The sequence below is a fragment of the Bombina bombina genome, chromosome 3 (genome assembly GCF_027579735.1).
Source record: "Bombina bombina isolate aBomBom1 chromosome 3, aBomBom1.pri, whole genome shotgun sequence".
Lineage (NCBI taxonomy): Eukaryota > Metazoa > Chordata > Amphibia > Anura > Bombinatoridae > Bombina > Bombina bombina.
In genome coordinates this window covers 771462641-771479412 of record NC_069501.1, presented here as the reverse complement: position 1 = coordinate 771479412, position 16772 = coordinate 771462641, and positions in this window count along the sequence as shown.

Here is a 16772-nt window from a genome sequence, read left to right as displayed (position 1 = left end):
TGCAATATACACTGAATGTTTGGCCTTTAATCAACATAAGGGGACAGTTAGTTATAGCATAAGTGTTTGTATAACCGATAAGCCCTGAGTAGCTGGCAATGAATAAGAGGTAAAGTGACATAATAGTAATCTGATGATTGTTAATAGAGCTGTCATGCTGCGCCGCTCTAGCTGTTGCTAGGGACGTGGCGACCTGTTGTTCTGCTCGTTGCCTAGGGGGTAGTCAGCTCCTGTATGCATGCGGCGGTTATGCATTGGCTGATCCAATGAGCCAATCGGATTGAACTTCAATCTGATTGGCTGATAGCATCAGCCAATAAGATTTTTCCTACCTTAATTCCGATTGGCTGATAGAATCCTATCAGCCAATTGGAATTCGAGGGACGCCATCTTGGATGACATCATTTAAAGGACCAGCCATTTGTCGGGTAGTCGTCGTGCAGGAAGGATGTTCCGCGCCGGAGGTCTTGAAGATGGAGCCGCTCCTCGTCGGATGGATGAAGATAGAAGATGCCGCTTGGATGAAGATGTCTGCCGGTCCGGATGTCCTCTTCTGCTCGGATAGGATGAAGACTTCTGCTGGTCTGGATGTCCTCTTCTGCCCCATCGGATGAAGACTTCGGACCGGCTGGGTGAAGACGACTCAAGGTAGGGAGATCTTCAGGGGGGTAGTGTTAGGTTTATTTAAGGGGAGTTTGGGTGGGTTAGAGTAGGGGTATGTGGGTGGTGGGTTTTAATGTTGGGAGGGGTTGTATTTTTTTTTAACAGGCAAAAGAGCTGATTACTTTGGGGCAATGCCCCGCAAAAAGCCCTTTTAAGGGCTGGTAAAAGAGCTGGTTACTTGGTAATGTAGAATAGTGTAGGGACTTTTATTATTTTTTATTTTTTTATTTTATTAGGGGGCTTAGATTAGGTGTAATTAGTTTAAAATGTTTGTAATATTTGTTTATTTTCTGTAATTTAGTGTTTTTTTTTGTAATTTAGTTTAGTTTATTTAATTGTATTTAATTGTAGATATTGGTAGCTAATTTATTTAAATAATTTAATGATAGTGTAGTGTTAGGTTTAATTGTAACTTAGGTTAGGATTTATTTTACAGGTAATTTTGTATTTATTTTAGCTAGGTAGCTATTAAATAGTTATTAACTATTTAATAGCTTTTGTACCTAGTTAAAATATATATAAACTTGCCTGTAAAATAAAAATAAATCCTAAAATAGTTACAATGTAGTTATTAGTTATATTGTAGCTATATTAGGGTTTATTTTATAGGTAAGTATCTAGTTTTTAATAGGAATAATTTAGTTAATAAGAGTAATATTATTTAGATTTATTTAATTAATATTTAAGTTAGGGGGGTGTTAGGCTTAGTGCTAGACTTAGGTTTAGGGGTTTATAATTTTATCATAGTGGCGGCGGTGTAGGGGGGGCAGGATAGGGGTTAATACATTTATTATAGGTGGCGGCGGTATTGGGGGCAGGATAGGGGTTAATAAATTTATTATAGGTGGCGGCGGTATAGGGGGGGGCAGGATAGGGGTTAATAGGTATTATGTAGGTGGCGGCGGGGCCCGGGAGCGTCAGTTTAGGGGTTTACATATTTATTATAGTTGCGGCGGGGTCTAGGAGCGATGGTTTAGGGGGTAATAAATTTATTTAGTTGGGGCGGTATAGGGGGCGGCAGATTAGGGGTTAATATATATAATGTAGGTTGCAGCGGGGTCCGGGAGCGGCAGTTTAGGGGGTAATACATTTATTTAGTTGCGGCGGTGTAGGGGGGGCAGATTAGGGGTGTTTAGACTCGGGGTACATGTTAGGGTGTTAGGTGCAGACGTTTCCCATAGGAATCAATGGGATATCGGGCAGCAGCGAACATGAGCTTTCGCTATGGTCAGACTCCCATTGATTCCTATGGGATCTGCCGCCTCCAGGGCGGCGGATTGAAATCCAGGTACGCTGGCCCAGAATAGTGGCGAGCGTACCTGCTAGTAGTTTGATAATTACCAAAAGTAGTCAGATTGTGCCGAACTTGCGTTCAGAACATCTGGAGTGACATAAGCATCGATCTGTGTCAGACTGAGTCCGGCGGATCGAAGCTTACGTCACTATATTCTACTTTTGCCGGGCAGTAGGGCTTGATAACTAAGGCGAATAAGCCTCGCCAGAAATACGCTGCAGAATTCCAGCGTATTTGCGGTTGATGGCTCGATAACTAGAGGCCATTGTCTCAAAATAACTACTCTAGGTGGCACCCCCCTTGGTTCAGGTTTGATCCATTTTGAGTCAGCACCCCTGACCCTGACTGTGGGAGTCCTTCATACCTAACAGCAGCAGTTTGAGGTCATTCATTCCCCAGCACAGCCTGTCATCCTTGGTCTTCCTTGGCTTTGTATACACAATCCACAGTTCGGCTGGGCTGAAGGACAACTGGCCTCCTGGGATACCTCCTGTTTCCATTCCTGCCTTGTTAAAGTCACTCTTCTGCTCTGCATTTAGCCAGTATACAGACTCCTTTAAACCTTTCCTCAGTATATGCGGACTTCACAAATGTGTTTTAGAAGAAAGCAGCCGACGTGCTGCCACCCTACCATCTTTATGACTGAAAATTGACCTCTTTCCTGGAGCCCCACTTCCTAAAGGGATGACTTATCCAGGGCCGGCCTTAGGATATGGCGAGCCGCCTTGGTCCCCGCGCTTAGGGGGCCCCACACGCCGGTGCAATAAAAAAAAATATTTTTTTTTAAACTTTTTTTTTTGGCGCCATTTAAAAAAAAAATGGGTGCAATGTGTCAGCAGTGGAGGAGCGGCAAGCCATGACGGTCGGGTTGGAGAAGGAGGATGAGCAGCAGAGAGAGAATGGGTGTCACACTTGCAGGCTGCAGACAGCATCAGAGACTAGAGATAGACGAGTGGGAGATGAGTGTGGGACCGTCAGACCGAGGAGTAGTCAGGGCCAGGGCTGGCTGGTGCATATTCATCATCCCATCATGAATCATGGTAAGCAGCTGCAGACTGAGAGCTAGGCTGTACACTCCTTCACACACAGTTAGTCCTGTCCAAGACTCCATATGTGTGTAAATTTAAAGTTCATTTTGAGCTGGCAGTGGCCCATGGGGGCAGTATTTTATTGCAGGGGGCTGAGGGCAATTTGAAGGGGGCTGGGGCATCATTTTATTGCAGGGGACTGGGGGCAATTGAAGGGGGCTGGGGCATCATTTTATTGCAGGGGTCTGGGGGCAATTGAAGGGGGCTGGGGCATAATTTTTTGCAGGGGGCATTCATTTTAATGCTGGGGGGCTGGTGACATAATTTTATTGCTGGGGGCATCATATTTTTGTTATTTTTGTTGGGGGCATCATTTTTTGCAGGGGGCATCCTTTTATTTCAGGGAAGATGGGGTATCATTTTATTGCTGAGCCTGGGGCATCATTTTTGTGCTGGGGGCATCATTTTTTTTGCAGGGGGGCTGGGGTCATATTTTTATTGCAGGGGGGCATCATTTTATTACAGGGGGACTGTGCATCATTTATTGCAGTGGGGCTGGGGCATAATTTTATTGCAGGGGGGCTGGGGGCTTCATTTTATTGCTGGGTACATCATTTATTGCCGGGGGGCTTGGGGCATCATATTTTTGTTGGGGGCATCATTTTATTGCAGGGGCTAGGGGCATCAGTTTATTGCAGGGGCTGGGGCATCATTTTATTGCAGGGGAGCTGGGCATAATTTTATTGCTGGGGCATAATTTTTTTGCAGGGGGACTGGGCATCATTTTATTGCAGGGGGCTTCATTTTATTGCAGGGGCATCATTTTATTACAGGGGGACTGAGCATTATTTTATTGCAGGGGGGCTTAATTTTATTGCTGGGGGCATCATTTCATTACAGTGGGGATGGGGCATCATTTTATTGCAGTGGGGATGGGGCATTAATTTTTTTTTGTTTTAAATAGTTGCCTCGGCAGGGCGACAAACAGTAAAAATTCACCAAAACTGTAGGATACTGTGTGTCTACAATAATTAACACGATGAAAGTATAAAAGAAAAGTGAAAAGGAAGGGAAAAATGGAAAATAAGTAAATGAGGTAAATGTGTATAAAGGGAGAGGGTTTTGTGTAGAATATCCTCTTGACGCCCATGTTACCTATTATATACGGGTCTGTCCTCCCAGATAAAAATAATATCTAATATGAAATCTTTTTTGCCTGCGTAACTGTAATATTTCTTTTCTAGAGATAGAATATGACTGACCTCATTCTCCCATTGCTGGAATGTGGGGGCGTCCTATTGTTTCCAGAGTCTGGGAATAAGGCGTTTAGCGCAAGTGAGCATGAGTTGCAGCAATTTTTTGCGATAAACGCCTTGTAAACTGGGAAATTGATTCAAAAAGATCATAGGGGCTGAAAGAGTAATTTGTGTATTCAGCGTAAAATTGATGCATCTCTCCAATTGAGACCAAAAAGCTGAAAGCTTATGGCACGACCACCAAATATGAGTGATTGTACCAATCTCCCCACACCTTCTCCAGCAGCTTGAGTTAGCTCCCGGATATATTTCATGTAGTCTCTGAGGAGAAAGGTACCATTGAGATAGGATTTTATAATTTAGTTCCACTAGGGACAATGAGATCGAAGATGTATGTGTTGAGCGAAAGCCCCTTTTCCAGATATCATCTGGGAACCGGGTCTGGAGCTCTGATTCCCGTTTACAAATGTCGGTGGGTTTTTTATGAGGAGAACCTCTCTAAGAATCTTATGTGCAAGAGAAAGATGTGCCTTATGGATATCTTGATTAAGACATAATTTTTCAAAAGGGTTAAGTGGGCGAAGGCAGTTTGCTTTGTGTGGGCTGTCATACACAGCCTGTCGTATCTGGAGGTAGGAGAACCAGCTGTCAAAGGGAGAACCTATTGTGTCTATTAGTGTATTTCTTTCATCTTAGATGATTCAATTAATAAAAATATAGGAAGGTTCTTATGAATTTCGTCTGTAGTGTCGCTTTTAAACAGGCATTGGTTAAAAAAATAGCGTGTTATTCAGTAGCGGAGTCAGCGGAGAGACTGGGGTAGAGTGGGTGTTAGGGCATTGGATGATCATGTCCCAAACGGACAGTGTGGTTTTAATGCAATCATTGTGTATAGTCAATGGGGTCCACAAAAAAAGAGAGAAAAAGTCCGCTAGGCACCTTAAGTTTAAAAATAAAATGAACTTTATTATTTAACTGTTAAAATTAAGCACATAGAGAGAGGGGATAAAACACCCCTACTAAACAGACTAACATGTTTCGGCCCAGAAAGCCGTAATCATAGTCCTTAATATCTTTAAAACCAACTGACTTATGTATCCAGTGCTCCAATACTATTGGTGGGTCATTAATTGAAATTTAAAGACACAGGGGATGGAGCATGCTGTATAATTCCTCTACCTTAATCCATTATATGGCATATATATCTGAAATACACAAAAGGAACGCTTATTTTGATCTCAACACTTATTTAGCTTACATTCTATAAACATTATTGTATATATATATACCTGAAAAATAGAATATATAAGAAATGTAAAATGAGACATATCGGTAATTGTAAATTTGGTACACACATATATACATTGAAAGCGTTACAAAAATAATAACAAAAACATTTTCACTCATAATAACCAGCATAAAGGGCTAAAAAGCTTATATGTGTATATACCAATGCACAAGATAGAAATGATCCTAAATATAACTTCAAAATTTCTAAATTTCAAATTTCCAATTTCAAAATTCTTTTAAATTTTATATAATTTTAAACCTTTACAACAGAAGAGGCCAAGATCTAATTCCAGTGATTAATAAAATCATAATCAGAGTTTAGGCCCAGAGGCCTTTTAGTCTGGAGCCTAAAAATCCAATACATTTCTTGTCTGGATAAGATCTTAAATTGATCGCCCCCTCTCTTCTGAGGTTGAACTTTCTCTATTATCATCCATTTCAGAGAGCGACAGTCTTTATCATGTCGCTGAACAAAATGGGAGACCAAAGGCATACTACTTTTGCCCACCTGTATGGTGGACAGGTGTTCCCGAATCCTTGATCTAACATCCCTGGTGGTCAAACCTATGTACTGAAGTTCACAGGTTGAGCACCAGAGGAGGTAGATGCAATAAGATGATCTACAGTTCAAACAGGATGTAATTTCAAAAGTTTCTCCAGTCACTACCGAAGAAAAGGTTGTCCCAACTTGGACATACTCACAGGCCTTGCACTGTGAGTAGCCACACTTGTAGGTACCCCTATGCCTGAGCCAGGAAGATGTTGATGACATTGCAGGGTCTGGTTTCCTAAGCATGGACGGTGATACTGAGTTCCCAATGGTCTTGTTTCTCCTATAGGAGAATCTACAGCCATTCTTAGCAGTCAATGCAAGGGCATCATCCGCCACTAGCAGACGAAAATGGTTTCTGACTATGTCACAAATTTCACCATACTGAGCCGAATAGTCTGTGACAAAAGTCAATTTGTTCCCTTGGTTCTCCCTAATGGGTATCCTATCTCTTAGAAGTTGTTCCCTAGATAGGGAATTTACCTCATATCTAGCCTTTTTAATTACCTTTCTGTTGTAACCTCTCTGTAGTAGGCGTAATTCCAATTCATCTGCATGTTTATTATAGCTAAGGGGCAGGGTGCAATTGCGCTTTAACCGCACAAATTGTCCCTTAGCGACTGAATATGGCATTTGCTTTGGATGACAGCTCCTAGCATGTAGGAGACTGTTGCCTGATATTGGTTTTCTGTAGACTTCTGAGGTGACTCTACCTGATGGCCACCCCTTCAGTTCCAAATCTAAGTAATGTACTGCGGTCTTATTAAACTCAAATGTAAAACGCAAGTTCACATCATTTGTCCCCAAGTAATCCACAAAGCATCTCGCCTGTTCCATTTCACCCCGCCAGACGAACAGCAGGTCGTCTATATAGCGGAGGTACAACATGATGGCAGGCCTGAAGGGGTTCCCATCTGCATAGATGCTGGACCGCTCCCACCAACCCATGAATAGGTTGGCTTAGGTGGGCGCAAATTTTGCACCCATAGCAGTCCCGCACCACTGCAGATAGAATTCCCCTTCAAACTGGAAATAGTTATGTGAAAATAGAAATTGGGTCACCTCCAGTACAAAATTCCTGAAAGGCTCACTGTGCGTGGTCCCACTCTCCAAAAGTATGCCACTGCTTTTAAGCCCCAAATGTGGGGTATGGAGGAGTACAGTGAGACCACATCCACAGTGAGCCAACCACAATCCGGTAACTGTGAGTGTTTTTCCTATGCTGTCTTTCCTATGCTGATTACATTGGCCGATTAAATTTGTATCAGGCACACCGGGTATAATAATACACTTATGAACACTATCATTGAAGTTTATCGTTATTCAGGATTTCTTGCTTATACATATTGGGATTCGAAAAGGGTAGTCCATTGGTCTATTTTAGAACTGCAAGACTCTGCAAACTAATCATAATTAAACAAACAATTTTTCGCTATATCAAGAGTATTTTTCTTGCAGGATTCACAGCGTTATTTATGGCTATTTAATATGTTTTATAAGTGATACAATAGGTTGGGACCCCCTCTTTTTTCTGTTTGTTTTTATAGTCAATGGGGGCCTATGGGGCTTAGAGGTCCAGCAGAGATCTCTCATATTACTTTGTTTGAGCAAAGTGGCTTCAATTTGGACCCGCAGCTTGGATGGGAGATTATTATTCCATGCCACTATTCATGCAAGATGTACTGCCCTATGATATAATGCTAAGTTTGGTACATTCAGACCTCCCTCCTCTTTACTTAAATAAAGGGTGTAGTGTGATACTGTGAGGTGTATATTCCTATTTATGGCTGAATAAAGTAATCTCAGCTGCAGACTAAAAATAATGTGTGTACCACTATCACTTTGCTACTAATATATATGATTAGTAGCTTTTGTAGAGAGTGGAAATTTATCTCTGAAGTTATAATTTGCAATCCTTGACTTGTTACAAATTAGTAACTGGGATTTATAAACACACAGGAGTAAGAATTAGTATGTATTCAGATTTGTAGAGATACTTCACTTCATGCAAATGATACTTGTCTAATGTTAGAAGTTAGGTTGTGGGATATACTCCAAAGTATCTGCCAATAGGTTATGTCTAAATAATTTATTAACAGTCCAGTATTAGATAGATAACCACCTTACTGTGTTTAAAGTACCTGGAAGCCAAAGTGTTAATGACTCAGTGATTTTCCCTGACAGCGTGTGCGCTGTAATCCTCTCTGTGTGCTTTGAAATCCTGTCAGCGTCTGAGAGTGGTTTGGATGGGCGGGCGTAAGCTTGCTGTTGCTTGAGTGACAGCTGACGTCACACGCTTCCACTGCTTAGGCAAATACCGGATATGTGAATGTCCGCCTCTCCGGTAAATGTAAGCACAGCTTAGTTACTTTTTGGGGTGATAGAGGATCAGCAGAGAAGTGGTGGTTTTAGTTTTTTGGAGAGTGAGCAGAGTCACAGCGTAATCCAAAGGTATGAAGTGTAGCACTGTTGATTCAGTAATCCCAGAAATATAATGCTTCTTTTCATTAAGAGAATGTAAGTTGAATCAGAAGAGAGAATGATCCAAGGATGAATGCTTGAAAGAAATTCCCTTGGGAGAGAATGTTAATAATTTTCTAAATTGCAGGAGCTAAGCTAACAGTGACTATCCTGAGACATGAGACAAACAACTAAGCACTAGGAACAGGGTGTGGTTTGAATTTAAAGGAAACAGGTAGCTGGTTCTGACATAGGTGGGTGGATACAAGGAATTCCTAACATCTCCCCCTCCCAGGAGAGACATCCGGAGCTAAGGTCCAGGGCGATCCGGATGCCGGCGGTGGAAAAGGGATACGATCCGTGGAGCATGAACGTTATGTGAAGGCTCCCAAGAGTCGTCATCCGATGAATAGCCAACCCACCTCACAAGGTATTGTAGTTGATTATTACAGATTCTGGAATCTACTATGGATTCAACCTCATATTCTTCTGATTGTGGGCAAGATACGGACGGAGGGAGGATTGAACCCTGAGCTCTAGTGGATGTATACAGTTTCAGTAAGGACACATGGAACGTCGGATGTATTTTCATGGAGTCAGGTAGTTGTAGGGTAACAGCATTAGGATTAACCACCCTGACTATGGGGAATGGTCCAACGAATAATCCACCTAACTTTTTACTGGGTATCTTGAGTTTAAGGTTTCTTGTCGAGAGCCATACTAGATCACCTACCAGGTATGTTGGAGCGGGTCTTCTGCGAAGATTATAATAATGTCTTTGTTTTTCCTGGGATTTTATAATATTGTCCTGTAATGTCTTGAACACCTCTCTGTGTGTAGCTGTGAAATCATTGGCATTTGGACAGTCTGATGTGTTTACAACTGGTATACCCGCTGTTGGGTAAGAATTGGCATGAAACCCATAGTTAGCTTGGAAATGCGACATCTTGGTGGATGCATTTTGTGAATTGTTAAAAGCGAACTCTGCCAGAGATAAATATGAGAGCCATTGGTCCTGTTGGTAGGAACAAAAACAACGGAGGTACTGCTCCAACCATTGATTCACCCGTTCTACTTGCCCGTTTTTTTTGCGGATGGAATGAGGTGGTAAGACGGTGATCCATTTGAAGCTGAGTAGTGAGCGACCTCCAAAACTTAGAGGTGAACTGTGTCCCACGGTCTGAGGTCAGAACCCTTGGGAAACCATGTAAACGGACTATGTTGTCAAGAAAGAGTTTAGCGGTCTCGGAAGCAGATGGTAATTTATGAAATGGAACAAAGTGTGCCATCTTAGTTAATAGGTCTACAACCACCAGAATAGTATTCATGCCAGATGACACTGGAAGTTCAACAATGAAATCGAGGGAGATGTGATACCAAGGCTGTGAAGGAATGGGTAACGGCATGAGATGTCCATAAGGAGGGTTTTTTGTAGCCTTTGAAGTTGCCCATATCGCACATCCTTGTATGTAATCCTTGATGCTTTTTGCCATTGAAGGCCACCAATAAGTTCTCTGCAAATTTTCAAGTGTTCTTCTTTGACCAGGATGTCCTGCAAGAGGGGACTCATGGTGTAGTTGTAACAAAAAAGACCTGAGACTATTAGGTACATATAGTCTCTTATTATGGTAGAGTAATCCATCATTTCCTGGTTCGAGATCAACTCTACTTTGTTCCTGGTCAGTGTTGTAGGACTCCTTGAAAGCTCTCAGTAGATAAGGTGTTAAACCAATAAATTTTTCAGCTGGGATTATTGAAGTGATCTCTGGTTGGTACACTGGAGGAGGATCCTTTCTAGATAGAGAGAATAATTCTTCTTAGAGAGAATAATTCTTCTTAGAGACTGGTTTTCAATTTCTAATTCTCTTAGTGCTATACCCATCTGATCAACACGTTGTGATAGAGTGTACACAAATTGTGGAAGGTCTGCTGGATCAGTTGTCATGGCTTAGTTTTACTGTGAGGTGTATATTCCTCTTTATGGCTGAATAAAGTAATCTCAGCTGCAGACCAAAAATAATGTGTGTACCACTATCACTTTGCTACTAATATATATGATTAGTAGCTTTTGTAGAGAGTGGAAATTTATCTCTGAAGTTATAATTTGCAATCCTTGACTTGTTACAAATTAGTAACTAGGATTTATAAACACACAGGAGTAAGAATTAGTATGTATTCAGATTTGTAGAGATACTTCACTTGATACAAATGTTACTTGTCTAATGTTAGAAGTTAGGTTGTGGGATATACTCCAAAGTATCTGCCAATAGGTTATGTCTAAATAATTTATTAAAAGTCCAGTATTAGATAGATAACCACCTTACTGTGTTTAAAGTACCTGGAAGCCAAAGTGTTAATGACTCAGTGATTTTCCATGACAGCATGTGCGCTGTAATCCTCTCTGTGTGCTTTGAAATCCTGTCAGCGTCTGAGAGCGGTTTGGATGGTGTAACATATCTCAGCCTAATGTCACTATCCCTTTAAGAAATCCTTCTCTGACTGCTGCATTTGGGCAGTATTCACATTCAGCTTGCCTGCCTGCCTGATTAATCATTCATGCACCTGATTACCTCAGCCTCTTTTTAAGCCTTCTCAGGTCTAATGTGCCTTGCATTAACATTGAAGTTGTGATCCTGAACAACAGAGGTCTGTGACTGTTTCCTGTATGAATTTACCAACTATTTCAACCTACAGCATTTTCTATTCCAATGCCTAAAATCATCAAATCGCAAGTATCCAAATAATTCCATTTTCTGTTTCCTGGACACTGCTACTTAACAAACTCAGAACTTTATTATAAATCAAGCATACTTTTGGTTATCATCACTCTCTAATTACAACAGCATCTTACTCAGAACTTTATAACTATTTCTCTGCTACAAGTTGTCATTGCTGAAATATCCTGCTGCAAATATGTTAACATATTCTGAACTCTGCATCTATGTGTTCAATTAAAAGCTTTCATGTGATTCTCCAAAATATGTTCAAACAGTAATTGATGCCTTAAACTTAACTTTCACCTGTGCTGCTCTGCTAATTACTGACATACAGCTCTTTATAATAATATGTACTGTGAACCTGCAACAAACCAAGTTTGCATCTAAATGCACAAACAGTAATTAATGCCTAAACTTGCAGCTTGTCTAAGTACATGTGCAGCTGTGCTTAAACTCTGACATACAGCTTTATATAATATTATGTACTGTGAACCTGCAACAAACCTTAGTTTGCATCTAAGTGTCAATCTTTTACCAGATTACTCTGAAGCCTGAACATTCCACATTGCTATATTTTTCTCTCATTGAATCCTGCAGTTACTTCTATTAACTAACTATAAGTCACAGTGAACTCAGAATATATTGTATACAAATGTTGCACTCTCCATTTATTCTACAATAACTTCTAGCAACTATGAAACACAGAATATCATCTATCCACGTCCAGGATACTCTTCCCCGGGTCAGGGGTCGGTGTCTTCAAATCCCTACCACTGCCCAGAGGGTCTGTGTCCTGAGCGCATGTACACCGGATTATGACAGATGGGCAGGCGTAAGCTTGCTGTTGCTTGAGTGACAGCTGACGTCACACGCTTCCGCTGCTTAGGCAAATACCGGATAAGTGAATGTCCGTCTCTCCGGTAAATGTAAGCACAGCTTAGTTACTTTTTGGGGTGATAGAGGATCAGCAGAGAAGTGGTGGTTTTAGTTTTTTGGAGAGTAAGCAGAGTCACAGCGTAATCCAAAGGTATGAAGTGTAGCGCTGTTGATTCAGTAATCCCAGAAATATAATGCCTCTTTTCATTAAGAGAATGTAAGTTGAATCAGAAGAGAGAATGATCCAAGGATGAATGCTTGAAAGAAATCCCCTTGGCAGAGAATGTTAATAATTTGCTAAATTGCAGGAGCTTAGCTAACAGTGACTATCCTGAGACATGAGACAAAAAACTAAGCACTAGGAACAGGGTGTGGTTTGAATTTAAAGGAAACAGGTAGCTTGTTCTGACATAGGTGGGTGGATACAAGGAATTCCTAACAGATACTCTGGGTTTCTTATATGCCCAAATAAAGGATTCCAACAAGCGTTGTTGGTTAGAAATGTAGTGGTTCGGGATTGAGATAGGAAGAACTTGAAATAAGTATAAATATTTAGGAATGATCATCATTTTGATCGTATTAATTTGGCCTAACCAGGTTAGATGACCTTGTTTATGCCAGGAATTCAGCAAAGAGAAAACAAGAGTTTGAAGCTGTTTATAATTCTCATGGTATAGATCTCGAGGGCTTTTTGTGCTAGTCAACCTTAAATATTCAAGAGAACTCGTAATAGCGAAGGGAGCGTCATTTACTAAAAAGTCAGTATCTCTAGGGGATATATGTATAGGGATAATACCCGATTTGTCCATATTTATAGAGTAATTAGAGAATTGTTTATACAGGGAGTGCAGAATTATTAGGCAAATGAGTATTTTGACCACATCATCCTCTTTATGCATGTTGTCTTACTCCAAGCTGTATAGACTCGAAAGCCTACTACCAATTAAGCATATTAGGTGATGTGCATCTCTGTAATGAGAAGGGGTGTGGTCTAATGACATCAACACCCTATATCAGGTGTGCATAATTATTAGGCAACTTCCTTTCCTTTGGCAAAATGGGTCAAAAGAAGGACTTGACAGGCTCAGAAAAGTCAAAAATACTGAGATATCTTGCAGAGGGATGCAGCACTCTTAAAATTGCAAAGCTTTTGAAGCGTGATCATCGAACAATCAAGCGTTTCATTCAAAATAGTCAACAGGGTCGCAAGAAGCGTGTGGAAAAACCAAGGCGCAAAATAACTGCCCATGAACTGAGAAAAGTCAAGCGTGCAGCTGCCAAGATGCCACTTGCCACCAGTTTGGCCATATTTCAGAGCTGCAACATCACTGGAGTGCCCAAAAGCACAAGGTGTGCAATACTCAGAGACATGGCCAAGGTAAGAAAGGCTGAAAGACGACCACCACTGAACAAGACACACAAGCTGAAACGTCAAGACTGGGCCAAGAAATATCTCAAGACTGATTTTTCTAAGGTTTTATGGACTGATGAAATGAGAGTGAGTCTTGATGGGCCAGATGGATGGGCCCGTGGCTGGATTGGTAAAGGGCAGAGAGCTCCAGTCCGACTCAGACGCCAGCAAGGTGGAGGTGGAGTACTGGTTTGGGCTGGTATCATCAAAGATGAGCTTGTGGGGCCTTTTCGGGTTGAGGATGGAGTCAAGCTCAACTCCCAGTCCTATTGCCAGTTTCTGGAAGACACCTTCTTCAAGCAGTGGTACAGGAAGAAGTCTGCATCCTTCAAGAAAAACATGATTTTCATGCAGGACAATGCTCCATCACACGCGTCCAAGTACTCCACAGCGTGGCTGGCAAGAAAGGGTATAAAAGAAGAAAATCTAATGACATGGCCTCCTTGTTCACCTGATCTGAACCCCATTGAGAACCTGTGGTCCATCATCAAATGTGAGATTTACAAGGAGGGAAAACAGTACACCTCTCTGAACAGTGTCTGGGAGGCTGTGGTTGCTGCTGCACGCAATGTTGATTGTGAACAGATCAAAACACTGACAGAATCCATGGATGGCAGGCTTTTGAGTGTCCTTGCAAAGAAAGGTGGCTATATTGGTCACTGATTTGTTTTGTTTTGTTTTTGAATGTCAGAAATGTATATTTGTGAATGTTGAGATGTTATATTGGTTTCACTGGTAAAAATAAATAATTGAAATGGGTATATATTTGTTTTTTGTTAAGTTGCCTAATAATTATGCACAGTAATAGTCACCTGCACACACAGATATCCCCCTAAAATAGCTATAACTAAAAACAAACTAAAAACTACTTCCAAAACTATTCAGCTTTGATATTAATGAGTTTTTTGGGTTCATTGAGAACATGGTTGTTGTTCAATAATAAAATTAATCCTCAAAAATACAACTTGTCTAATAATTCTGCACTCCCTGTATGTCTCAAGTGCTTGTAGTAAGGCCGGAATAAAGGTTATTGGAGATTGTAGTGTGTAAATGATATCATCGGCAAAAAGAAGACATTTCTGCTGGATGTTGCCAAATGAAATTCCTGTAATGTTCGTGTCTGCTCTAATCTGAATCGCTAATATCTCTACTGTGATAGCAAATAATAAGGGGGAGAGTGGGCATCCTTGGCGGATACCATTATGTATAGGGAAAGGATTTGAAATCGTGTTATTAACTTTGACCGTGGCTCGAGGATCGTTATATAAGGCCTGTATTCTAGATATAAATTTGTCTGAGAAGCCAAATTTCGACAGGGTCGACCACATAAATTGCCAGTCAACCCTGTCGAAGGCCTTCTCGGCATCTGTAGAGAGGAGAACAAGTGGGCTGTTGTGTTCATAGGAGTTTTGTAATGTATGTAGTACCCTAATGGTATTGTCTTTGGCCTCGCGACCTTTAATGAAACCAACCTGGTCCGGATGGATTATCTTCGGTAATATACGATTAAGGCAGTTTGCTAATATCTTGGCATAAATTTTAATGTCAATATTTAACAATGATATCGGTCTATAATTGCTTATTATATCTTTGGGTTTATTTGGCTTCGGTATTACTGTGATCATAGCCTCTAGAAGGGGCTTAGAAAATGTGAGGCCCTGGTCTACGGATTGGAATAGTTCGAGCAAATGGGGGCTAATATTATTTATTAGTTTAATTGTGTTCGTGACTTCTTGTAAAGATAGCGGGAAATCTAGGGAATTTATGTCTTCTTCTTGAACCTTTGGGACATTGATGGAGTCAAGATATGACTTCACTTTATCATGCCTTACTTGGTCCTTTGTACTAGGAAGGTTGTATAGTGAAGAATAGTATGAGGCAAAAGCATTAGCTATTTCTTCATTTTTGGTATGTACTATGCCGGTATGATGTTTTATAGATTGAGTATACTAATTAAATCTCTGCTTCTTTAGGTATCTAGCTAGCATGCGACCTGCTTTATTGGATTCTGCAAAGAATTTAGCCTTAGAGGTTATAGCGCGCATGTGTTCATTGTCAGTCAGGAACTTATTAAGGTTAACTCTAGCTTCTTTTAGTTCCTCTAACTTTTGTATTGAAAGTGGGTCTTGCTTATGTGCATTTTCTATGGCTATGAGAGCGTTAGTCAGAGAAGTATACTGGGCTAACCTTTGTTTGTTGAGTTTCGCTGTTAATTGGATAATAATTCCCCTGATGTAACATTTGTAGGCTTCCCAGTTTATCATGATATTAGTGTCAGAGGGAATATTAAGTTCAAAATACTCGTCTGTGTGAGTGGAAAGTTGATCAAGAACGTCATTGTCCGTTAGAATTTGGTCATTTAGCCTCCAATTCAGTCTATGTTTGGGTTTGGATGACCATTTAAAAATGGATTTTACCAGGCTATGATCAGACCAGGGCGTGTGCGATATCTTGGATTCGATTAGGTTTGTGAGGGTTGCTTGATCGCAAAGAATGTAGTCGAGTCTTGAGTAGGAGTGTTGTGGGTGAGAGAAGAAGGTATAGTCTTTGGCAGATGTGTGAACTATTCTCCAAGTATCGAATAGGGTTAGCGACGGCAGCAATGCGTTATTACTTTTTATCTGTGTGTTTCTGAGATATGATTTGCCTGTAGATGTATCAAAGCTTGGGTTCAGTGGGTAATTGAAATCTCCCCTAGTATAATTGGGCCTTTGGCAATATCAAGAAGTTTATTGGCTACTTTTCGAAAGAGTTTTATTGGGTTTTATTGGTGCGTTTATGTTTGCTAAAGTGATAGGTTTTCCATAATAAAGTCCCACTAGTATCAGGATCCTACCCTCTGTATCGTTATATTTTTGTAGCAGTTCAAATGGTGCATTTTGTTTGATCAATATGCAGACACCATTGTGTCTATTTGGGCCCGAGCATAGATAGTGCTGGTCATAATATCTGGAGGGAAGTTTTGGTTCATGTGATTTTTAAAAATGTGTCTCCTGGATCAGCACTATATCCAGATTCCTTTTATAAAAGTCATATAGAGCAATTGATCTTTTTTCGGCAGACAGGAATCCCTTTACATTTTGGGTGGCTATGGATATTGATCCTTCATATGAAGGAGCTGTCATTGTACCCATACTAATAAATATACAGCGGTGGATATGATAAGAATTGAGGCGTCAAGCGGTTAGTGGTAGACTAATATGAGTTATAGGTAGGGGTTGGAGAGT